The following is a 25,675-nucleotide window of genomic DNA, read 5'->3' on the forward strand; positions in this document are numbered from 1 at the left end:
TCCTGGGGTGGGTCGGAGGAAACCCCTCAGAAGATCATTTCTTATTCTGATCACTCATCACTATTCTGGGTCGAGAGACATCTGAAATTCTATTAGTATTGATTCAAGAATAAAATTTGCACTGAAGAACAAAATCACATCACCAAAAATGTTTTCATATGGGCAAATGTTAAAAAAAAAAAATGTCCATTTCACTAGGGCTGGTCAGAACAGAATTTATTGCTCCTTCACGTGATAAGGGTACATACAGCTTGTCAACTCTCAGGCTTAGGTCGACACCTGTCCGTCTGCAAATATAGCAAGAAAAGAGAGAATGTATGAATTTGATGAGTACAGAAATAATGGTACTAGAAAAAGCATTTGATACTCTTAAAACTGCAGTTGCAGTAGGACGTTTTGCCACCATATTGAAAAAATGACATCCATATGTGTCTTTGCTTCAAGGTGCTTCTTATACTTTCCTCAAGTGGTCCAGACCAAAAGGATGGCACTTCACATCACTCCCTATAATGCTTCACTTTTTAAATTGATAAAGGAAAGAAAATTGTTCTTATAGTCCCTGAAATTGCTTTCATTCTGACCTACAAGAGTAGGTACCTACATGAGCTGAATGTCTTGTAAAATGACCAGCAATTTTGAGCTCTGACATCTGAATTGTCACACAGACATCTGAGAATAATTACTCCAGGGAACTGAACAGATCGCTTTAAAAATTCCTTAGAATTCTGTTTGCAGACTCGTTTTAGAGTCAAACAAACCCTCAGAAAACTATTTTTTTGCTGTTACAAGAAGTAAGCTGCATGTGGGCTCCATCCTTTGCAGAACTGACAGCAGAAAGACTAATTTATTTAATCTCTTACTAAACAAAGTCAGAAAGAAAGGACAGTTGCTAGTTTCTCTTGTATTAGACATCCTTGGTAATACAGCCATATAATACACGCCTGTATACCAATTTGCAGGGAAGATTCTGTCCAAGAATGAGTGGATGCTCTTATGCTAGATGGGATATTAATTGCTTCTGGTAGTAATGACTGTAGTGCCCGTTTACCATTATACATTCGTGTTGTTTCTTATTTATAGTCAATTTTTAAGGGGAAAATGCAGCATTAGATTTGCAACAATTTTGAAAATACTGTTCATATCTGAGAGCATTTCTTTCACCCATGAGTTAAACTACTGCAAGGGAGGTCGAAGTGTTCCTGGCCAGGAACGGTGAATGGAGAGGAAATCAGATTAACAGAACTTTCTGTATCACTGTTGCTAGTCGCATTTAATTCCATTCAGGTGAATCAATATTGTAGCTTGCACAGCTGAGATATCTTGTTCTGAGGCAAGGTTAAAGTAGTTACAGTACAGAATGATTTACTCACTTCAGAGTTTCAAAGTATTGTACAGAGTTAACGCAAACTCTTTATGTATAAAGAGTTGAGCAAGCTATAGCAAGATGAAAAGAAGACATGATTTCTAAGTATATAATATTTTTCCCAAATAAGGTATTTCAAATATGGAAAAATACTCAACTTCATCTTATAGTCCTATATTCTTCTTTTACTTTATTCTTCCAGATATAACCAGTAATTTTCTGATGATTGAGCTGCCCACAGCCAATTCCATCAATAACAATTCAAATCCCTTTACTAATGGGCTGACTGCATCAACTCCAGTTACTCTCTAAGAGCTTGCGCAATTCGTTTATCAGCTTTTATTAATCTATTACATTCTTTTTCTAGTTATGATTTTAGTTCATATTTGAATATATAACAATATAAGCATAATTTAGTTAGTTGCCAAACCAACTGCATCCAAGCTGCATCTGTAAACATTACTGATTCTAGTGTGCATAAAGAGCTCAGAAATTTCAGATGTTTGCATAGCTGAAATCTGCATATAGGACTTTGTGGGGAGTAATATTTGGAGAGAATAGTATGCTTTGTAAAATTGACTGTGACTTCCATATAATGACCTCAAGATGAAAAATAAGAATAAGAAAAGTTTTAGTAACCTGGTTGCCTCATTATTGTATGCTCTTGTGCTTCAGGCATGTCTCCCACAAACTTCTATTAAGCTTTTTGGCTTTAACAACATTTTAACTGACTGTCTCTGAAATGTGGAAGACCTTGTTTTTCTGTCCTGACAAATGTTCTCTACCAATCCATTTCATTTTGGCTGCACAGCCAAGTATTCTTTCAGTGCTTGCAATACTGTTTTTGGTAGACAGGCACTTATTAAAGCGTCAATGTGTGACAGACATCAGTGAATAAATTAAAGAATGTAATTTTTAATCCACTTATGTAATAATTGAATCTTAACATCTTTCTGTATGCAGATGGCTTGCTGTAGATTTGTGTATGTCTCAGTATTTTTTACATTGTAGTTTCAGAATTTAAATGCAGCATAAACTGGCACTGCTGACACAATAGATGGTTTTGCCCTTCCCCCCATTTTCATTTGCTGCCCTGTTCCTTGTGCCAACACTAATGTTCATGCAGACACCAATGACTGAAAGTAGGGAAACAATCCAGAGAAATTTGACACACGCAGGTTATTTTGTTGCCAGATCAGTCCCAGCGCTCCCATTTCACTGTAGCTCTACAAATAATAGCACCAGCATAAAGGGACTTCAGGATATGAAATGAGCAGGTAGGAAGGAGGTAAAAACGTGACTATGACATTTGTTGCCAGTGCCAATCTGCACTGGATTTCAGGGAAGTTTAGTAGGGAAAGGAAAAAAAAAAAAAAGAAAAAGAAAAAACCACAACAGCAGGAATAAATGAAACAAGCACTGCACATCACAGTTTTCACCACTAGCCAACTGACGCCCAACCAGTCTCCAAGCAGCAGCAGCCCACTGGCCACCTCACCCCACTTTTATTGCTGAGCATGATACCGTATGGTATAGAGCATCTCTTTGGCCAGTCCAAGTCAGCTGTCTTGGTTTTGTCCCCTCTCAGTACTTGTGCACCCCCAGCTCCTCACTGGCAAGGTAATGTGAGAAGCTTTGACTTGGTGTAATCTCTGCTCAGCAACAGCCAAAATATCAGTGTGTTATCAACGATATCCTCATCTTAAATCCAATGCCATACAAGCTACTAGGAAGAAAATTAACTCTATCTCAGCTAAAATGAAGAAAATTATGTAGCTAATAATCTTCTATCAAGACACTAAGTATTTAAGAGTTAAGGAATAATGTGCAAGCTCCCAACACGGAAAATCATACCTCGTCCCAGTCATGATGAACTAGCATGTTTATTTTTTTTTTCCCCCCCAAAGACCATTGTTAAGAAACAGAAGAACAAGAGGACTGAAAAATTTTAAAAGCTCCCTTTGAGACAAAAACTGTTTTGTATTGAAAATCATAAAAGGCACATCTTAGAAGTATTTGAAGAAAGCAGTCTAACCTAAGATAACAAAAAGGTTCAGGAAATCAGAAGGTGAGAAAGTTGCAAATTTAGACTCATTGCTGGATACTTTTGAGAAATTATTATGTATTTATGAATTTTATGCATACTTATTTGTCCTTCACCTTCCTTTTGGTACTCAGGGAGTTCCTCTCACAAAATGTACTGATTTTTCCATTTATTTGGCAGGAGCATGACTGTCTTTCCTTTGCATTCAGAATTAACCACTGGGATGACTGGGAACCAATATACTGCTGACCTTTTGCTCTATTATTGTAATTCTCTGTACCTGCAAAAAAAAAAAAAAAAAAACCTTACCAAAAGAAATAGAAGATATCTCAGAAAACAGAAGCCATTCTGCCTAGCAAAAGTAACTACTGAAAGCACATTGCCTTAGTGCTCAAATCTCATCGCTGATTCCGCACTAGCAGGTAAGGTCTACATCACACTCTCTCCAATATGAGAGCAACAAATGAATAGCCAAGCTCCCCAGTAAAGCTTGTGTCTGTAAAAAGCAGGTTTTTTGGAAACCAGCATGAAGAAACATGGAATTCGTTCCAGAGAGAAATTACAATGCCTCTGAGCTCAACGACTTCAGATAAAATTGAAAATCTTATGGACAAAGTTATCTTCCCAACATTAAAATACACTGGAAACAAACACAATTCAGAGCAATTACTCAATGATTTTTCAGAGATAATAGAGTCAGAGAACAAGCAAGCACATTTCACATTAGATGCAGGAGTTGTACCCAGTGTACCACAGCAATCTAAAGAAAGCAGAAAGAAAAATTAGGCTAGGCATGTTACACAGGATATTAATTCTACCAGATGAAATAATATCCAATATCATTAATTTAAAGTAGCTAGAGGGAAGTCCGCGTACACATCATGATTTTGAACATTTTTGCTGCTTTTAACAAAGGGGTCATATAGTTTGTTTCCCCATGAAATTCACAACAGTGGGTTGCATTTCTCCATCTCTTTCCAGAAAAGCATCTACATAATTAAGCTACCTTTATGATGAGCTTTCACCCTCAGTAGCTTCTAGGGTCTTTGTAAAATTTCTTCCCTCTGCTTTGCCTCCTAACTTTCATTCTCCCATCCAGCGAATTTGTGTTCCATACGGCCCTCTGTCAGGAGTGCCAGGAGTATTATATACCCTCTGTTCTCCTGGCATAGAACGTTCCTTTCCTTTCTTGTTTATTTGATGTAATCCTCTCTTTTTGATAGTAGTATTTTGTTGTTGCAGATACAAGGCTCTTTGGGAACCGAGGATCAGAGACCTGGCTCATCAATTCCAGTCTCCTGCAATCTTGGACAATCATGTGACTCATGTTTGGCCCAGAAGGACTAGAAAAACTTCCACTCTCCACATCACAAAATAGAAAATTTTTTTTGTTTCATGAACTGTGCAATAAGGTGAAAAGCAGTACTACTACCATGAGTTCTTCTGAGTTCTGATCTCTGTACTGTGTGCTGACCAGTTTTTAAACATGAGTTTTGAATATGTGAAAGAAGTGAACTGTTTAACCTGCCTGTGACAATTCTCTGCCTGAAGCTTTAGGTGGCCAATATATGAAACCTTTAGCATACCTATTGTCACAAGTGATCTGGTAAACAATGAGGTGGCAAAATTTGCTGACAGTGTGACACTAATGAGAGTAGTAAAGGTATGGGTAACTGTGAAGAATTTCAGAACATTGAAAGTCTGACCAGCTAGCTGATAAAATGGCAGGAAAAATTCAAAATCAAATATTGTAAAACCATATGTATAAGAAAAAACAGAGCTAATTTTACATATACTGTAGTGGGTTTGGACCTGTTTACTATAAATCTGGAAAGAGATTTTAGGATTACGATAAATTAAAATGCTAGTTGAGCATTCCTTAAGAATCCAAAAAAAAAAAAAGGAAAAAAGAAAAAAAAGAAGGAAAGTCATAGAGAAGAAGAAAGTGACGGAGAAAGCAAAAAGTAAAATAAACAGAGAACAAACCAGCATGTTGCAGAATAAATCCACTCCACTCCTGCATCTTGAATACCCTTATGCAATCCCTCATCTCAGAGAGGATGTAGTAAAACTGGAACAAGTGTATAGAAGACTCAGTACTAAAATTCTGTACTAAAAGGGCAGCTTTTTTCAGGCTGCAAAAGGATCGCCAAAATGTACTGTCAGAGAGGTTTGTGAGTAATATGAATAAGAGACAACACTTTACAGTGACAAGAGGCACTGAAACGCTTAAACCTGCATGAGACAAGTCAAAATGAAAAAAAAAAAAGAAAAGAGAGATGGTTCTTTAGCTCTAGAGCTCCTTTCCACATTTTTGGGGAATATCAGTTTTTATTAGCTGGAAAAGTAATATCACTGCCTTAGAAATTTCCTGAGCTACAGATTGCTGCAAGCTAGGAACACCTATGCCAGCTTTGTTAATTATGTTTTCCTTTAGACAGTCAACATCACCCATTCCTGCAGACAGGTTTTCAGCTAGATGAGTCTTTGGTCTACACAAATACAGATGTGTTTGTGTTCTTTTTAAGAGCTGTAGTTCTGGAGTGCCCAATTCCACTGAGACTTCCTAACAACCAGAAATCCTAAAGCAATGGCTACTGCATAGGAACTCTGCCTGAGCTGCTTATGTACAGGTACAGAAGTGATGCTCTGATGTATTGTACACACTCGGATCAACCTATTCATATATTCACAATTGTCTTGACATTGCCTAAGAGTCAGATGTATTATATATGTACTGCATAGGTATTTTATTTCTGTGCAGAATTTCCCTGAGAAGTATTTTGCTTTTGCTGTTCAAGATGGAATCAAGAAAAACACTAGATAAGCATTGGTTGATGTATAGATTAAGCTAAAAAAATAAAAAGTTTATATGGTAGCAGCAGTTACAGTTGTACAGATCCATCCTCATTCACCGTCTGTGTAATAAGTTTCTACAGCCAGGAGGTTGTTCATACTTTTGGGCCATCTCTTTTTTCTTCAGTGTATTCCATCAAGTAGTTAATGTGAATGTAGATATATCTTATTTTATGTATGAAATCCTTCATTTAAGTTTATTTTACTTCCATCAGAAACAGTTATGAGACAGCGTGGAAAAAGAAGCACAACTTCACTAGAAGTTCCCTCTTTTCCACTTAGAAGCAACGTGTACATTACTGTTCAAAGTGTACTGCCTATATTCAAGATCATATTTTGCTGGATATCAGAAACTAGGCCACTTTTTTTTTTTGTCTTGTTTTCTTCGAGGGCAAGAAGAGGAAGAAGTGAAAGTGCTTTAAAAGCAGACAACTGTAAGACACCAAAATTCTGAGTAGAGAAACAAAATGCAACAAAATATTAGAAGACATGACAACTGATTCCTCACCTGTGACAAATTCCTTGATAAATAAGTAGAGCTTAATCCCATCAGTGAGAAAGGTGTAGTCCTATGGCCAGAAAGTGACACTGTTGAACAAAAAAAAAAAACAAAACCAAGGCCCTCTCTTGTAAAAATAAAAGCTGCCTCCAATTTCCTTAACCAGGTTTGCTTCCTCAAGTAACTCAATACAGTCAAAGGAAATACAATCCAGAGATGCTCATTTATTTTCTGTTCATCTGGGAACATCTGTCTATTGGAAATTATTTAGCTTCTTGTTTTTATAAAGCTGAAATCACGCATACACAAAATGGCTACATGCACATGCATCACATCGGTAAGACTGCTGGGTGCCCCTGCTTTTTAGGCTTCTAAGGTAACCATCCTGTTTGTTCAATGCCAGAGCAGAGGAAAGAGTTTCTGTTGCAGATGAGTTCATGAAAAAGAAGAGTATATAGTGACAGATGGAATTCACTGGGAGTAAGAGAAATTAATGACAATGCACAGATCAGACTATGTGACAAACAGGTGGTGTAATAAGATGAAGAGAAATGAAATAACAGTGAAAGGACAATTATTTCTATAGAGGTTTCCCTGTCATCAAGGACTAGAAAAATACTACTTTTGGTAGCAAGAGGTAATGTGGCTACTGGTAAAAGAGAAGCAAAACTGTGAATGAGAAGGCAGCCTAGGAGCATTAGTTATGAGACTGTGACACTGTGATATATGCGACACTGGCATATGAATTCCTACTTTGTGGACGAGCTCTGTGAACATATTCAACTGTTTGGAAAATGGTAACGAATAAGAGCAGAGGAGATCTATGTTATTGTGGCGGTGAGGAGAGGATGATAATCAAGAAGTAGAGTTGTTCTGTGTGTTCCACATACTCACATTAATTTCAAAATTCAAAAAAAATTAAAGCTAGCCAGAAGATTGAGTACATTTGAAGAAAGCAAAGCAGATATGTTTGCAACTGTATTATTTTAGTACTTCTTTTTTACCTTTTTAGAGTCTATTCCACTTACTCCTAGTAACCTTTGTACACAAAATAAGAGAATAAACTGCAAAGATGCTTGAAGGACAATCATTAAAGCAAATAAACATTTCTTCATTTGATTTATTACTTACTGCCCCTTGCTATCAATCTTTTTTGCACTCAATTCCTTCTTTATCATTGTTTTTATATCATATATAAAAATTACTTTTTTATTTAAGATCAACAGCCATGTTTGGGGTGGGGGTGGTACCGGTGTCCTCCTTGAAGATGACCAATATTGAATAAAGGAATAGTATTAAAAAAACTCTTATATTGAAAAGAGTTTGTTTAGGTAGTGCAGTGATTAATCAGCTAGGTATTCTTAGACTATTCTTCTCAGTTTTAAGCTGTAAGTGTAAGAAAAAGCTAGTTTTTTTTGTCAGGCAAAATTTTCATTTCTGCACAAAGTATATTGAAATGTTAATCATAGATCTAAAATAATGTATAGATTCCAGTAATATCAGTAAATTCAAAACTGAAAATTTGGCATTTTATCAAATTGTTGATAATTCCATATGGTACTGTCCTATCTAAAGCATTTCCAGAGCATAAGTTCAGCAATCACAGTTACTTGTTCTGAATTAAAATGTTTTCACAGACAAACTGTTATCATTTTCTGATCACCGTTTAGTTAATGTATTATCTGAATTAATTTACACCAGCTGATCCCCTTTATAAGAAAGGCAGTATTTATATATGTACGTATTTTCCATATTTTTTCAAATACTGCATTTCCTGGACATTGCTGTTTGAGAGATACATAAATTGGCTGAGAGGTCTTAACAGCTATAGTTTTCTTGGTGCTTAACAAATCAAAATATATGCTTTAGGCATGTATTTGCTGACGTTCATGTGAAAATCAAAGGCCAACTTACAAAGAAGTTTGGCAAGCAAGCTTGGCAGTGACCAATTGCACTTCCTAGTCTGCTTGCAGCTCATTATGGAGTTGTCCTTATAATCTGTTATGAACTGCCTGAACAGCAGCTCCAAATCCTTTTATGTGTTTTACACTCTCAGGAAGGATTTGGTAATCATAACAGCTGGTTTATTTTTCAACAGAGGACTCATACATAAATAATAGTCCTTTCCACTCATACAGGTGAGTATAAGTTTAGACTCTGATATCTATATAAGGTTTTGGTTGTGGTTTGTTTTTTTTTTTTAAATGTATTTCAGAGAGAGAACTTACCCGCTTTCTTGCTAAGTCCAGTATTCCTCTTGTCACTCCATCACAGAAAATGCATTAGATCAAGAACGTTAATATCTACTTCTAGTATTTTACATCCTGAACTCTCAAAGAATGTAAATGGTTTCTTGATCTCTTTGCCATCAGAAGTATTGATATTATGCATCAAAGTCACATACTCAACACTATACATTTTCTCAGATCTTTTGGGAGATATGCTGTTTCATAATAGAAAGGTGTTGCAGTTTTTGTTTCTTGTTTGTTTTGTCTACAAGCTTATTTTCTTGCAGTATGATTTAAGATAATGTTCCTTTGATGGAAAAATTTTATCCATTACTTCTCAGAATTTGTGACCTTTCTCTGAGTACGTTCTACTTCACATCAGCCACAACCATTCAGTAGATGAGTAAAGGATTAGCAGGATATGGTGATACAAAATGAGAGAAAATAATGTTTTCCTTGCCCAAAAAACTTGCAAGTTTTTCTCAGTTTTCCTCAAGTAATGCAAAGCTATTTCAGTAGTGGAAGTAGACCCTGTAGGATGCTTTTGAAGTCTGGGCAGTCTAAACTGCTGCCTCCATGTTGTCACTTGAAGGTGCAAGTACAGGGGGCAGGCCCATGACTCTGGCATTTGCCTAAGGGTAAAGGTGACTATTCTGTGACTTTGGAAGACTCTGGCTGAGAGGTTGAGATGGTCTTAAGTAGAAGGAGTGCTGAGGTGTGCTAGAATAGCAGAGGCCCCAAGCAGGTAGAACAGTTGTGAAGCAGTGGAGATGGTTGATTTGTGCCTGAGAGAGGGTAGAAAGTTTTGTCTGATCATCCTAAATCTGTGATGTCCAGCTCCAACCACCGTCATCCCTTTCTTTCTGCTAGAGCAAGCCCCGAGGAAGATGATAACGGGGGAGAAAGTCACTCCAGGCATGGGGACCTGCCCATAAGAGAGGCTCAGATCATGCATGAGCCTTGCTGGCATTTTCCCATAGTGCAAAAGAAAGTACAACCATATGAATTCTGAGATAGTCACCCACGGCTGTTTACTCAAATTTGACATATCTTCTATCATTCCTCACAGTAGAACCTGCTGGTTTGTGTGCACTTGCTACAATGTATGATTTTGAACCTTGCACTTCACTTCTGATTGTGAAATTTCAAGCATTCAAGGTTGTAAGTGGGCCTTGCTGATCGAACTGTGTCCTGAGATAATCACGTTGTGCAAGATTAAAAATCTCCTTTTAACGTTTTAACATTACAATGTGCACAGAAAGCCTTGAAAGAGTCATTACTTCAGGTCAACTCAGTGAAAAGAAGAAATGACTGACACTTTAGATATCAGAGACATTATTTGTGAATAAAAGGACTTGCAAAAAGCCCTTGAGAGAAGAACAGATTATTGGCCCCTTGAAAGGGAATATCAGCTTCCATTAAATAAGGCCTTGAAAACAAATTGATGTAAGTGAAATTCTAAGAACTGATAACACAGATATTTCACATCAACAACATTGGATGTATGGGTTTCTAAATTGCACATGTATAGATATGGAGTCATACATCGCTTTTAAGTAAAGCTTGGAATTTATGGAAAGCATTATATGCAGTAGCATAGTCTGATTGTAATGTAACTGCTTTATAAAACAGCGTGAAACAGATTCACATCTCAAACCATAAGTCAAATCTGATTCTAAAGATAATAACAGTGGGAAGTGTTGGTTCAGCAACAAGTCTGAGAATGCTTTAGTTAGATTAACTTGTTCAGATTTTTAGTTTTCTTGCAGAATGAGGCTAAGCTGAATAACTAACCGCACTGCAGAGTACCTACCTCTTTTTAATAATAACTGGAAAATACGCTGATTTGTCAAAATGCAGAGTTCTGCTGGCTATTCCAGCAGTGTGGTGGAAAAGAGCACAAGGATTTTTTCTGTTTCGATATTCTGACTGCTTTTTCTTCATTGTGGAGTTTATTTTCCCTACAAAATCATGGTATACTTACTACCTCACTTCTTATACCAACAGGAAAAGAGAAGTTGTAGGCAAGGAAAAATTATATCTGCAAAAAGACCAAGGCATAAACTACCACAGAAATCTGTGTTCCATTGCAGCCTAAATTGAGAGTGTACTGCTTTGAATTTGTATTTCTCCTAAGTGGTTATAGAATTACTATCAGATATGCATTAAGCTATATTTTTGCAGATAACTGAATATGAACGTGAAGATACTGTATTCGTTACTTAATGTTGGCACCACTGAACTTGTGAAGAAAATATTTCTTCCTGCTATGCAGTAATCAGAAAAGCTAAGACTGACTCTTAAAATATGTTTTTTCTTTCAGGTTTCAGTATAAAAACACTTTAGTTTTTCTTCTCCCGTTTCTCATTGTCTCAGCAAACCTTCCTATCACTGCTGCTGCAATCTTTATCACAAAGATTCAGGACACAGAGACTGAAAAAAGAAGTCTTTGAATAGAAGTGTTCAACCCTCTAATGCTCTGCTAGAATGTGGGCACTTTGTTACACAAATTGAAATGTTCTACACACAATTTAAATGCTCTTTCTCATGAGTGTAGACTGAAAATTTTTTGGTGTGTTATAAAAAATGTACACAAACTGCCTGAGTGATTATAATACTACACAACGAGTATGTTTCCATTAATTCAAACAAGCCTTTCATTCAGTTTCCAGGTTCAAAACACTGCTTTTGTTCCATTAAACGTCCTTTTAGGTGAAAGATAAGCACAAAACAAGAAAATTCATGATAAATTTCAAACAGATGCATCCTTAAATAGTCATCTATTCTTCTCATTCCTTTCTAGAGAAAGAAATGGTATGCAGAAACTGTTCTTCCTGACAGTTCTGATTTTGAGTCTTAACATGAATCTGTTTTTGCCATTTTCTCCATATAGTGTCCACATAAGGCTATTTGAAGAGTCAGTGCAGAAGAGCAGAACATCAGAAATAGCAGCAAACTGTTAATCTCATTGCCCACGGATGATCAGTGGCATCCCATAGAGATCTTTGTACAAGATCGAAGTGGCAGTGCTTCAAAAGCATTTTGAAGCATTAACAGCTGTAAGGATTTACCTTTCCAAACAGACTCAAGCCACATAACTCTGCAGAATATTTTCTATTATTCAGATGACAGATCTCATCTAAAGTAATGCCAGTACTAATTAAGTAGTATTTGGAGACCGCTGACTATCTTTGAGCAAAATGTAATAAGGATTCTTCATTTTTAAGTTTGAAAAACCCAAAGCTAAATGCAATGACATTTTTTAATTGTTAAAAATGAATACTGCATTGCTGATGCCATGGGGACTACAGTGACATCCCATCTGAGATTTGAAACATTGCAATACACAGCAGATCTCTTTGACTGCTGCAATTATGGCTCAGATATAAGATCTTGAAACCTGTAAAAGCTTCCCCAGAGAGGCTTTTGCAGAAAGCTATATGCAACACTTATGTTTTGTTTAGAAAAAAAACATCACGTTGCTTAACACTTGAGATGACCACAATCCCATGAATATGTTATCAGCTCTCTTAGAGACATCACCACTGCAAAATAATGAGCATTAAAAAAAAAAAAATCATTCTTAGCAGCACAGAGAGATTAACACATCCAAATATTGCACCAATACAAATAAAGTTTGGGAAAAATATACATCTTGGATAAAGTCAGGAAAGGCAAAGAGGAACTTTTCTGAACTGTTTATTATGTTATATTGCTTCCTAAAACACGTATATATGACACTGTGTAACCTTCAACTCAGTATCATCTTTTTCTACTGATAACGCTACGATTTGCTGTTCTGTTATTGCTGTGTTTTATACTATGAGCATATGAAACAGAAAAGGGGAATATCTAGGTAAACATTATGTCAGAGATACAGGTTTACAAAGGTAACAGTTACTCCCAGTTGTGAAACTCAAGTTTGGCAAAAGTAGAATCGAGAATGCTAGCACTCAGAAAACATTCAGATAAGAGCAAGAAATTGAATAAGCACAGCTTGGAAAGTTCTTCTCAATATGAAGATTACTATTACTGTGCCAAACTGACCGTATTCACTTTCCTAGTCTACTGTAGCATGAAATTAAACAAAATTTTATAGACCGATTCTGGGTTCCCTTTCAATATGTTTCTGCATGGTAAAGTATAAGAGATTTCATAGTGCATTCACACATTAGAACACCAAGTTTAGGGACATCAGATAATTAAGAACACAGAATTGAAATGAGTCACCAGTCGAATTAGTGGTTTTGTGGAGACTTACACTGTACAGAATAGTGAAAATCTGCTTTCTGCTAGTTAGAGGTTCACACCACACTACATTAAAGACATTTTGGAAATCTCACTAACTATATGTACCGTACTGTGTTTAAAAAGAACCCTAAACTTCCAGAAAATGTTTGTGAGGCTAAATTCCATGCCAAAAACAATACCTTGTTCACAACACCTTGTTTCTGACTCCTTCCGTTATTCGGCATACGCGGTAGGTTCCCGAGTGAAAGAGATGCAGGTATTGACACAACCTCAATCCTTGCTGAGCTTTACAACTGCAAGCACAACACCCAACAGAGCATTCACTACCTTCCTGCCTGAAAAAAGTCACGTCCATGAGCACAGGCCTTCTGAATCTTCTACAGTGGGAATGTACTCAGGCAGCACAAGTTATTAGAATGCAGCCATTCACACCAGATGGCTGAATTTTCAGCAGACTGGGCTAAGCCACCAATGTAGGTCAAACCTGGTTTGAATCAAGTTGAGATCTGGAAATCTCAAAGAAGCAACTGCCCGAAGTGAGACTAATGTAAGGTTAGCCCCATTTCCTTAGTAGTACCTTTACACTTGATTAAAACTGCATTAAAAGACAAATAGAGGGGGATGGAAATAAATCAAGGTAAGTCGATACAAGTAAATCCAACTTTCTCCCTTCATATCTACTGTGCGTTCAGTGATTCTGGCTCCAAAATGAATGATTTTGAGAAAAATATTATTGAATATTATGTTTCAGTTCCATAGATGTAGCCAAAGCTACATCATAATCTGTGAAAGTAACACAACCTTGAGAATTTCTTGGAACCAGCATGTCTTGGTACTGAGTACTGTTCAGATATCTGGAAGAGCCTATTTCAACACACCGACTGTGCTAGCTCTTGGATGTACCTAATTATGTACCTCGAAGTAAAATGAAGATCATTGCCAACACACAGTTACCAACACATTCACTGATGAAAGGGAGGAACACTCATGCTGTGGATAGTTTGACTTGAAGCCCTTGATGTCTTGTAAAAATTTAGACGTCATTAAGAAAAATCCATTGTTTTCAGAATTATTATTTCCCTGCTAAGAAAACATTCTGCAGTCTGCAAAAACAGTATATTAGCTTAGCATGCAAAAATAATCTTATGGCATTTATTTCAGCTAGGATGCTAGAAACTCTAGGGAGAAACTGAATGTGCAAAGATACTTATTGATGGGAAGGAAACAGGCTTACAGAACAAAAACTTTTCCTTTTTTTTTGTCAGAGTTTCATCTAACCCCATAGAAACATACTGTTTAATAAGGTATTTAAGTCACATTAAGTAAGAGAGAAGCTGTAAAGACCCTTGCAGCTATTACTGAGATTTCTTTTTTTTGGTATTGAATAGGGTTGAAATCTGAACTACCGACTCTCAGAAGTCAATATGAGAACCTTGTGCATCTGTGTGACACATTACCTTACCCATGCTGAACATGTACTGCTCTGACCCACTCACGTTTGGAACCTTCTGACTGCATTTAGTTACAATCGCAGACAGGGGGAATCGGGCAAAAAACACAGTCTCTGAGCACATAACATCCTTACCCTTCTATATGAAGCATCTCTAAAACTTAGTTTCAAACCTGGTCTATCCTACAGGCTCAAGAGGACATTATTAGGTGTTCAGAGATTTCTTTTCTGTAAGCTACTGATCTGGTACCACTTACTAACCTCATACTGCATAATAATAAACTTGTCAGAATGTTTCCTTATGTATGAAACAATCTAGATGTAGAAAGTACATGTTTTTCAAGCAATACCTTCCAGTATAAAAGGCAATTAGGCATCTCTGTAAGATGCATGCCTGTCAGATTGATTTGAAAAAGCTATACTTCAAACAGGAAATAATCTAGAAAAATAGTCATTTCAAATATGAAATGCAATCAAGGAGAGGGCAGCTGAGACAAATTTGATCTATTTACGGTGGAGGCAGGTGAGACAGTTATGTTACCTTCATAAATTCAGCTTTGCTGTTTTCTGAATTGTTCAAGGTTTCAAAAATGCCATACCTGAAAGTAGGAAGATATCCTTATGAAAATGCTGTTTTTATAGGAGTTTTTTGATATTAAATTATTGGGAGCATGACTTCCTACCCTTTCCTACCTGAATGTTAATACATTCAAGAATTTATAGATTTAAGATTTAGAATTTACTGTTTGTGTAGTCTAACCAATTGGAATTTATCTCGGTTAAATTCAGGAAAACCGAAAGTATACGCATTTTTAGATCAAAATCTTAACTTCTCTTTAAACTTTGACAACTTTCCCTGTTATCGTTCCTGTTACAATCAAGTAGCAGTTTGCTTCTACCCACATACCAGCCAGAGTTACTGCCACCAAAACAGCATCACAAAAGGATTCCTTCTTTCTTACTCAGTCTGCAATGCACATGTTCTTGCTTTCAATTCACAGGGTTTTGTGGGTGGGTGTGTACGTTTAAATAGCATCAGGCTTGTGAGGAAATGATATAGATAATTATGTCACACAATAATAAACAGGAATTGTAACCGTGAAAGTAAAGCGATGGCTATTTTATTTAGTCTTTACAGGACAGTGTATTATTCTGACAAAACCAATGCATAATAAGGATTTTGTGTGGTGTTCATAATCAAATCAATCCTATCTTCTCCGAATATTGGCTGTCTGAAGTCTGCACTGGTAAATAGAGAAAACAATTATTATGCTAAATGGGCCTGATGGGCTCATAAGCGATTATTTTCACCACACAAGCAATCAACTTCCTGGTTGCCTAATACAATCTGTCAGTATAATTAAAACTAGTTGGATGGAGAAAAGAAAAAGATCACTTGTTGTTCCACAAGTAACAGAGGTAAGTGGAAGCAAAGCACCAGGTGGGACATGCAGATACTAACCATCCTGAGGTAACTGACCATTTGCCAGCATCAAAATTTCAAGAACGGACTGCAAATTTCATAGTTTGTCCAACATTTTGCATTTCATTGCCCACACACATACATTCAGCATAGTCTGGATCTCTGTACTTTTCCTCTTTCTTGCAAAAAAATTGAAGAAGAACTTCCATTATCATGAAACTAAGGACTTGTGTAGCTTGTTCGCATGAACTACAGTACTTATTATGTATTCCATGCACTGCTTAATCTAATACGTTCTTTTAGCTAATGGACAGAATATCAGTTACTGGTACTGCAAAAGCAAATTATTGGTATTGCAAAAGCAATTTGATCTCCTTTTGATTACTTTCAACACTTTTGCTTAATTTATAATACCTCCAGAAAAATTCCTTCCTATATCAACAGGAAAAGCCTACCTTTAGACCAATGAAAGAGTATGCTATTGCAGAAGGCTTGGATCAGTAACCAAGGTCATCTCTTCTAATATTGTGTGCCCCAAGAAGAACCCAGAGAAAAAGCTGCTTTGGAAGCTGCATTTTCAGAAATCTCACACTGCAATTTTTTTCCCACTCTAATTAAACAAATCTAAGTTATAAGAACAGATATGGTCAAAATTGGATAAGACTCAATGAGGTTAATATACTGGACAGGATCTGGGTACATGAGGCTTGATAAGCATTGTAGGATTGGGAAATAAACCAATACTTGTTCCTTCATTATTTATACTTTACATAAAAAAATGAATTTTCAAAACTGTACAATGCCACATGGCAAGTTTAAGTTCATTCCCATAGTGATTAGAACTTGTTTCCCAAGCTTAGTCTTTCTACAATAACAAAGCTATCGCCCACACATCTCTGAGCTTGTTCTTCGTTGTATATACATTTTAATACATAATGCCACAGAATAAGTACAGTACACATCAGATTGGATTTTCTTGTGTGTGTTTGGAGTGTTTTTTTTTTCTTTTGACATCTGGAAAAATAACAGAAAAGTGTGAACTGCACGTGTTCAGAATTATTGTGGAAACAGAATCGCAGAATCACCAAGGTTGGAAAAGACCTCCAAGATCATCCAGTCCATCCATCCACCTATCACCAATAGTTCTCACTAAACCATGTCCCTCAACACAACATCTAAATGTTCCCTGAACACCTCTGAGGTCGGTGACTCCACCACATCCCTGGGCAGCCCGTTCTCCAGTGTCTGACCACTCTCTTGGAGAAGACGTATTTCCTAAAGTCCAGCCTAAATCTCCCCAGTGCAACCTAAGACCATTCCCTCTAGTCTTATCACTACAAAGACAGAATTTTACCAGGGATTCATGACTTTTTCCAGCTTTCACCTTACTTTTTTAAGAAAAGATCTCTGGACACATTTAAGAAAGGAACATATTTCATGATTTTTTTTTACCCCAATCTTCTGAAGTTGTATTCACCTTAGGCAATTTGCAAAATGATATTTTTGTATCCATAACATTGTTATAGATTCAAAGATGAATGTGATCTAAAGGTCACACTCCCGAGCTTCTCTTCTATTTCTCCTTCACAGCTCCTACGGTTTTGTTTTTATTTCTTCAGTTAAACTCTCCTTTAGGAAATGAGATGAAAAGCTACAGCACGGATATCCTGTACCCTTTTCTATTTTGTGATTCTCCAGCCCCATTCTACATAGAATGGTCCTGCCGGGTCTTTATAGTCCCGTGCCTTCATTTAGAAGATACTGTAAGATAATAGGATACCCAAGTAAATGAAGTTCTATGTTCCATAAACAATTTCTCTAATAGCAGCACCCACAGGCATGGAGTGCTGTAATGTTTCACACAGAAAAACTATGGAAGACAACAAATTGTTTTCATTTACGCTAAAAGGGCTGGAATCTATCATGAGATAATCTCTCTGATGTTAAAGGTAATGAGAGCGGATAAGGGATGTCAGTGTATCTTTATAAAATAAGAAAGCCACAAGAAAATGTAACTTGTTTGGAACAAAATTGAACTTTATTTCAACAATAGGTTTTTGTTTGTTTGGGGGGAAGGGATGTATCCTAGTAGTTAATTTCCTGGTTATATGCTAGTTCAGTATTTTATTTGAAGAATGCTGAAAAGTAATTTTGCACATCTAAAAAGTGTTGTTTTCTTGTTTCACAAGTTTTTCTTTTAAATTAATTTTTATCAATATTAAGAAAAAAGCATGTTTCAAAAATTTTGAAAACCGTAAAGAGTACAAAAGCCTTCCTTTTTTTTTTTTATTTTGCTGAATTAAATTCACCCCTGGAATTTTTCGTATTTTTCCCTGATTTTATTTAATTTTGATCACAAAACAAAAGGATCTGTTATTACTTTAACTCCTATTCCAGTGTCTAATTAAGCTTCTTTATGTTTTTCCTCACATGTTCATCATACTGTTTATCTACCAAAGGATTTCCTTGCTCAGCTGGCAGTCTGATGCCTGTATAGAGATAGTCACAAACAACGTTTCTCTCTGACCCCTAGTCATAGAAGACATGGATATTAAATCAAAAAGTTAAAAGTTTGTTGTCAAAACTACTACTGTCCCTATCTTCATCGTTCTATCAGTTTCTTATTGATAGCCACCTTCCCTAACTTCTTATGTTCTTGCTTCATTTTGCATAGAATTGTGATAATGGGATTTTATGGGTTCGGTGCTTACAATGACAGAATGGTATTCTGCCCTTATTAATCTTACTTGGATATAAAACTACTCCTTCCAGCTACAAAACTTTATGAGCTCCAGGTTCACGAAGAAAGCTTTCATAGAAGACCTATCTAAAGGTAACATAAATCATGAATATATGGAGGTAACTCCTATCTTGACACTTCCAGTTGCCAGCCATTACCTCCATAACAATCAAAGGCTCACTTCTCAAATCACACCACCCGTACAGCTTCAAAAACTAGCAGCCAGACTTACAGGATTTTAGAGCTGTAATTCCATTTATTTGCTGGGTAAAAATATCTACAAGATACTAAAAACTATGAAAAACAATAGTTAGTCTCTTAAACAGTTTGTACAGCAGAAGGACTTACAATCATTCCAAGATTTATCTGTTCCAGTTCTGTCTAAAAGAGGGCAACCCAAGACAGCATTAAATATCCTGCATCCAGGTGTCTACAGGCCATATCCTAATTGTCATTGATAGGAAGTAAAAAAAAATTCTAATTAATTAAAAATGTGGGATGCATCATGAAGTAGAACTCATATGCAGTAAAGGAATTGTTCAACAAGGTAGTGAAGAACACACATCCCACACTGCAATTAATTACATTTCCCTATGGACTTGAGTAGACTCCATAGCAGCGCCTTGATATTTAATAGCCAATCAAATGTAAGTTAGTTCTACATTTAAAACTCCTATTATCACAAATTACAGATTCAAGGCAATTCCAAACAGTAGCTGGAGGGGACCAGCAGGGAATAAAAACTAAGACAGTCATATCAATGGCTAGTGATAAGAATTGTGCTGATCCTACACAAAGTTGTTATATATGAAATGTAGAGGAGGATTATTTCTATTTGAAGAGTTTAGGGTAGAGAGCGTGGGGACAGAAACGGGTTAGCTGTTTTGTGTATTGACATGATTTGTAGCCCAGTTATCTTAATCCCCCAGGTTGCAGAAGACAAATGTAGCAGCTGTTACCTAAATCACCTAAAGTATACTCACAGTGCACATGGCAAAGTCCCAAAGATAAGCCAGGTGCAGTGCTGGAGCTAAACACCACGTCTCTTACTGGACAAGCTGTACCATTTTGAGTTCCCAAAGAGTTTTAGCATCTGTAGACATGCATGGCACTCAAATGAGTTTTTTTTTTTTTTTAGGGATTAACATCTGCTTAAGATACTGAAGCTGATTGCCATTTATGATGATTTATAAGTTCTCCATGCTCACAATGGTATGTATCGTGTCACTTATCTATACTAATGCAACAATCATAAGGATGATGTTAGGTAAAGGCAGACTAGATTAGTATTGCATGCATGGCATGTTGGTCATTTCATCTATGTGCCTCCATGTAAACTAGCTACACACTACAGATGTGCTACCAGCAGACTTCTGATGTGAGCCCTAAGCCCTCTGTAAACGTAGCCCTTTATCTTCTTTTCACTTTGAAGCTACTTTGCAAAGGCAAGCAGTCAGAATAGTTCAAGGCTAGAAACTAACAGGAATAAAGATGGATCAGAGATCCTTTCCAATGACCGATTATTTCCTGTTTTTTCAGTCTTAATGATTATGTTTACACAGCAAAAAGAACTTCCAGAGCATGAGATATTGCCATTTAGTGAGAGCTAGGTGTCTAAGTTTTTACTGTGTCTGGAAATTAAGACTTTAATTTCCCAACATTTTTTGGTTAGTTTTCCCAATATACACACTGACCACAGTATAAATCTTAAATGGACCCTGTAGATACTGTAAATACTGTAAAATAAAGTAGAAGAAAGAAACCAAGAGCCCCATACCACAAAAGGCTATATTTCTTCTGGAATCTACTGACCAATTTCTTCTCTACAAAAGTGATGTTAATAGTTTTCTAGGTTTATTTCCATACACTGCTTAACCATACATTTTTCTTCGATGACCATCATAAACTCTATCTTAAATTTTAGAAAACTGACCAAATTCTTTACATGTTTCAAGTGAGAGAACAAGTAAGATCATATGAGCAGAATTTTTTTTTTTTTAAATAAAAGTGGGATGAAACAGAATGAAAACAAATGAAGAAACTCCACAAAAGAGGAGAAGGATACCTGGGAGTATGGCAGTGTTAGCATAATACTGCTGGATACAGCAAATAAGGCAAAACCAGAAACTCCTGCTACGCTTTGCTCTGGCAAAACCAATACTGATAACAGAGAGGAACTCCATTTTGATCTCTCACATTTTATGAACAAGAACTTACTGAGAAGGACTTCACCCAAATATCAGCCTAGCCCTTTCTCCTTAGGCATATGTTTTTAAGTTGAGTGTGACTGGGTCAAAGTCCTGCTTTACTGTGAAACTTCTGAAAAACCAAGTAACACCTTTCTAAAAGCGTTTAGATTTTTGTTTCAGTGATTCCTATTCAAAACAATCTTTCCAATTCATCTGACAGTGTATTTTTAATACATATATATTTATTTGCATGGAAACATAATGCAGATACATGCCTATGCAACTATTTGTCAGTACAGTCAGTCAAAAGATCTCAGCACTGCATATTATAATCACCTGCACATCCCTACTTTTGGAACATGACTGAAACTCAGTTAAAACAATTTCATGTAGCAGATTTTCGTTATTTCTCTCACTCATGAAAATGCTGCTGTTTAAACATAAATATGTGATACAGTCTGGCCTCAGTGGGCACAGTAAATAAATTCTTACTTCGACTCTCTCTATTTATTTGTATCATGGCATTCCAGATCATAACATCATGTAGTGTATGTACCTGCTTCTCAGGAGAGAACTACTACATTCCCCAGGGGACTTTGCTGCCCTGTTACCGTTTTCCAGTCAGAGGGAAAGATAAATACTTGCATATCACAAGACCTATTCTTCTTCTTTTCCCATCTCTCGTCCCAGCAGCATCTCACTCCCCAGCCATCTCCCCATTGGCACTAGAGTAAGGCCTACCTTAATTTTGGACACTCTCTCTCATTTTATTGGATTTATTAGCTTAAATAGCTCATCTCCCTACCCTTTTCTCCCTTTTCCCTTTCCTGGGGGCGTGGGTCCATGGGTCCCTCTGCCCCACTAGTCATGGAACCGGGCCGAACCAGCCCATAAACCATTGACAGACTAACATCTTTACGTGACCATCCCAGCCTAAACACTGTATATCCATCCATGCCCAGTCACTGTCCTCCCATTAACCTACACACTTCACCCAGAGCAACTGGGTGTGTAGACGGGTGGTAAATTGGACTAGTTGCCTCATTCAAATATCTTCTTTATTGTTAGGTTATTATTAAGCCAGATCAACATCACAGCTTAGTTTACCATTCAGAGGAACACGTGATTGTGAAGCATAGGAAGAGAAGAAAGGGAAAGAGATTGCTTAATCCTGAACCATACCTAAAAGAGGCCTGTGTGACCATCATTTCATTTACAGCATCTTTGTCTGCCTGCAATGGGAAGAGAGAGGGTTAATGCAGAGAGCTGCAATATAGCACTGAACAGCAGGAATTCTGACACCCAGGATCACTGGGAACCTGTCTCCCAAGAAGTCTTCTCTTGTTGCTTGTTTAAATCAGGTTCTGGAAACAGAACCTTGTGTAGGATATTTCTAAATAGGAATTAGAATAATATATTTATCACAGTTCCTGTCTAATGAAAATAGCCCTATCTTTTCTTTTCTGGCTACCAGGGCAAAGCAGCAGAGAATTTTGAGGTCTAATTGAATACTGCATCAAGCAGGTGTCCTCATTCAGAGACCACTGACAAAGCAGCACATCTTTCTGATTGGGTTGCTGTTGGTGTAGGGCCTTATGTGAAGTTGTCAGAAATACCTCTGTGCTACCCTGAACTAAAAACAAGATGGAGAAGTTTTTGATGGAGAGAGGGGACAGTTTAAGAAATCATGTAAGAATCTACCTTCTAAGAAGAGAGGTTTTGGTTGTTTTTTTTCCCCTCCCTAGCTGAAATCATAGTCATTGTATAAATAGTACTGATTTTCTAAGAAAGCATGTAGGAAATCAAATGGCAAAATCCAGTGTGACAGGGCTAACACTAGTTTTTAATAACAACGTAAGAACAATACTTGCATCTTTACTATGCAGCTAGTAGTATTGCTTACATATTCATCAGAAACACTGCTTAATCTGTAGCTTTTTAAAATTACATTACACCAAGTGAGCACAGTATATTAGAGCAATCAGAATTCTTTCAAATTCAGCTGGCTTTAGAGTTGCAAAAGTATAATTTGTGCTGTCAACATCTGCACTGACAAGTTTTTTCTCTAACACGGGAACCATGCTAAACTGGATTTTACTTGCAAAAGCTAGTAAGTTTTGTTGTTGGTTTAAGTTACCAAAACGGAATCTGTGACAAACACACAAACACGTACTATAGCTTGGCCTAGAACTGATAATTATCCTAGAATCCACACCATAGGTTACTGTGAATAACAACATCAAGAAGATTCGGATTCCATGTCTCCATGCCATATATCTGCTCCTCAGCCCACCAAATCTGCCTCAGCTCTCTCCTTCTGTTCTCACACAAACCAGCTCTGCAATACCACAGCTCTTCCATCAGATCCTACCATGGTACTTCCTCCCATGTTGGCCTGGCTGATTCAGATGTAGGATTGCACTCACTGCCCAGATAATGCTGGCTATCTCACTGCTGCCCAACATAGCAGAAGTGAGTGAGTTTTCTGTTCTTTTCCTTATTTAATCATTGATAGAAATGCTTTTTACCAGCATAGCTCCAAATCTTCCCCAAACTTGTCTGAGGACAACAATACCAAGTAACTCTTGCACTCAGTGCTTTTGCATATAAATCAAATCAAGCTTTAACCGGTCCATCTAAGTTTATTACACCAAATCTGGATATCAGAGAGAAATAAGTAGCAATACTTCAATACAAGAGGGTTACTTGGATCTTTCTTAATGGATTAGTAACACCAATACATCACGTAATGTATTAGCACTGAAATGTTTACAAAGTGAAAAGGCTTTTTGCAGAGACCAATGTCTTTTAAGAGATTAGTAAAATCAGACTGTGTTTTTCAAAATGCTTAAAGAATTGACATTTGAGAACATCTTCTCAGGTGGTATTTTAACACTGGAGTAAAATAAATGGAAAGCTAACACTAACTACAACCTAACAAATACAATTGCCAATAGATACAATTTGCAAACATACAGTAATTCATAGCTTGGGGATAAAAACAGCTCCCTAAATGCTTTACTTAAAGAGAGAAATTGCTCTATTCTGTGAAGAAATTTCTGATGTTGTAGTTCACAGACTCACAGAATGGTTGAGGTTGGAAGGGAGGTTCAGCCAGTCCAACCTCCTGCTCCTGCAGAGCCACCAAGAGTAAAGTGCTCAGGACCTTGTCCAGATGGCTATTTTAAAATCTTGTATATCGTTTTCTTAAGAAACAAAAGAGTTAAAAATCCAAGGTCATATCCTCATCCTAGGTAACATGAACCTAAATAACATCTGACAACATTCATAGGCTGATCTCCCTTACATGCCTCATCTATATCATAATCTTCTGTCATGGTTTTGTGATTTTCGGTTATTGGTATTCCACATCATAACATCATGTAGTGGACATACCTAGTTCTCAGAAGAGAAGGACTACTACAGTCCCCACGGTACTTTGCTCCTTTGTTACCATTTTCCAGCCGGAGGGAAAAGATAGAAGCTCGCAGTATAAAAACTTGCAGATCACGAGACCTCGTCCCTTTTTCCGCCGTCTCTCGTCTTGGCAGCACCTCGCTCTCCAGCCGTCTTATCGTCGGTAGTAGAGTAAGGCCTACCTTGATTTTGGGACATTCTCTCTCTCTGTATTGAATTTATCAGCTTAAATTGTAATTATATTGTATTATAGTGTGTTGTTTTGCATTCCGATATCGTATTTAGTAAATTAGTTTGTTTCTCCTCAGATTGTTGCCGCTGTTCTTTGCTCTCAGGGCCATCTCCCTACCCTTTTCCCCTTTCCCCTTTTCCCGGGACGTGGGCCCTTGGGTCCCCCGTCCCCTTTGTCACGGAATCAGGCCTAACGCCCGTAAACCGTTGACATCTTCTCAACAGTACTAGAGGAGCAACTGCACCGTTGGACAAATATGAAAGAGATCAGGCTCAGGCTCTGTAATTTCATGAAGACATTGAGTTATTTGAACATGTAACTCCCACCACAAAAACATTAGTAATTAAGTTCAAGTTTCAATACACTGTTTTAAAGATATCCTTACCTTATTCTGAAGACAGCCATTTGTAAGCAACAATTTGCAGTAGTTTTACTCATTATTTCTGATGTTTGTGCTGTAAGACTGCCACTGCTAGTCACACTCCCAGCCCCCCACTGCAGACTGATAACCCTTACCACCTGGAGTGAATTTAAAATCTCAGCAGTGCTGTCCAGGTGGCAATGATCTTCTTTTTCCTTTTTTTTTTTCTTTTTTTTTTTTTAATGGACAAAGTGGAAAAAACAGCAATAATAACAATAATAAACAAAATCCATGCTTATAGCAGTGAAAAATTTTAGAATATGTGCACTTTCAGAGAACCAAAACTACATTCATAAGCGCTAGAGCCCTCTTCAATCTTCTGAGAAGCAAATTGGTTTAAGTCAGACCAGCTGGTAGAGACATTTGACTGGTAACTCTGACAAGGAAATGCATCACAGTAAAATTCATGGATGAAGCAAAGAGGGAGGGTAACCTGTAAGTACTAGCTGAAGACAACTGTCCTGTATATCCCTCAGAATGACATGGCAACTGTGGAGTTGTGTCTCTACTGAGTCCACAGAGCTAAAAAGTCACTTTTTATGGCCTGCTGCCCTCTCTAGGA

At 37.1% G+C, this 25,675-nt stretch overlaps 1 long non-coding RNA gene across 2 annotated transcripts; it reads right to left on the reverse strand.

Moving 5' to 3' along the window:
* On the reverse strand, nucleotides 1-25,179 carry LOC110398482. Of its 2 annotated transcripts, XR_002438408.1 has the most exons (4): nucleotides 25,078-25,179; nucleotides 22,226-22,275; nucleotides 3,509-3,687; nucleotides 1-287 (listed from the first exon to the last, which is right to left on the reverse strand). It is a non-coding gene; the product is annotated as an uncharacterized LOC110398482 (long non-coding RNA). The 2 variants fall into 2 exon arrangements; XR_002438407.1 differs by lacking the exon at nucleotides 22,226-22,275.

This window comes from Numida meleagris, chromosome 4 (assembly GCF_002078875.1).
Source record: "Numida meleagris isolate 19003 breed g44 Domestic line chromosome 4, NumMel1.0, whole genome shotgun sequence".
Taxonomy (NCBI): Eukaryota; Metazoa; Chordata; class Aves; order Galliformes; family Numididae; genus Numida; species Numida meleagris.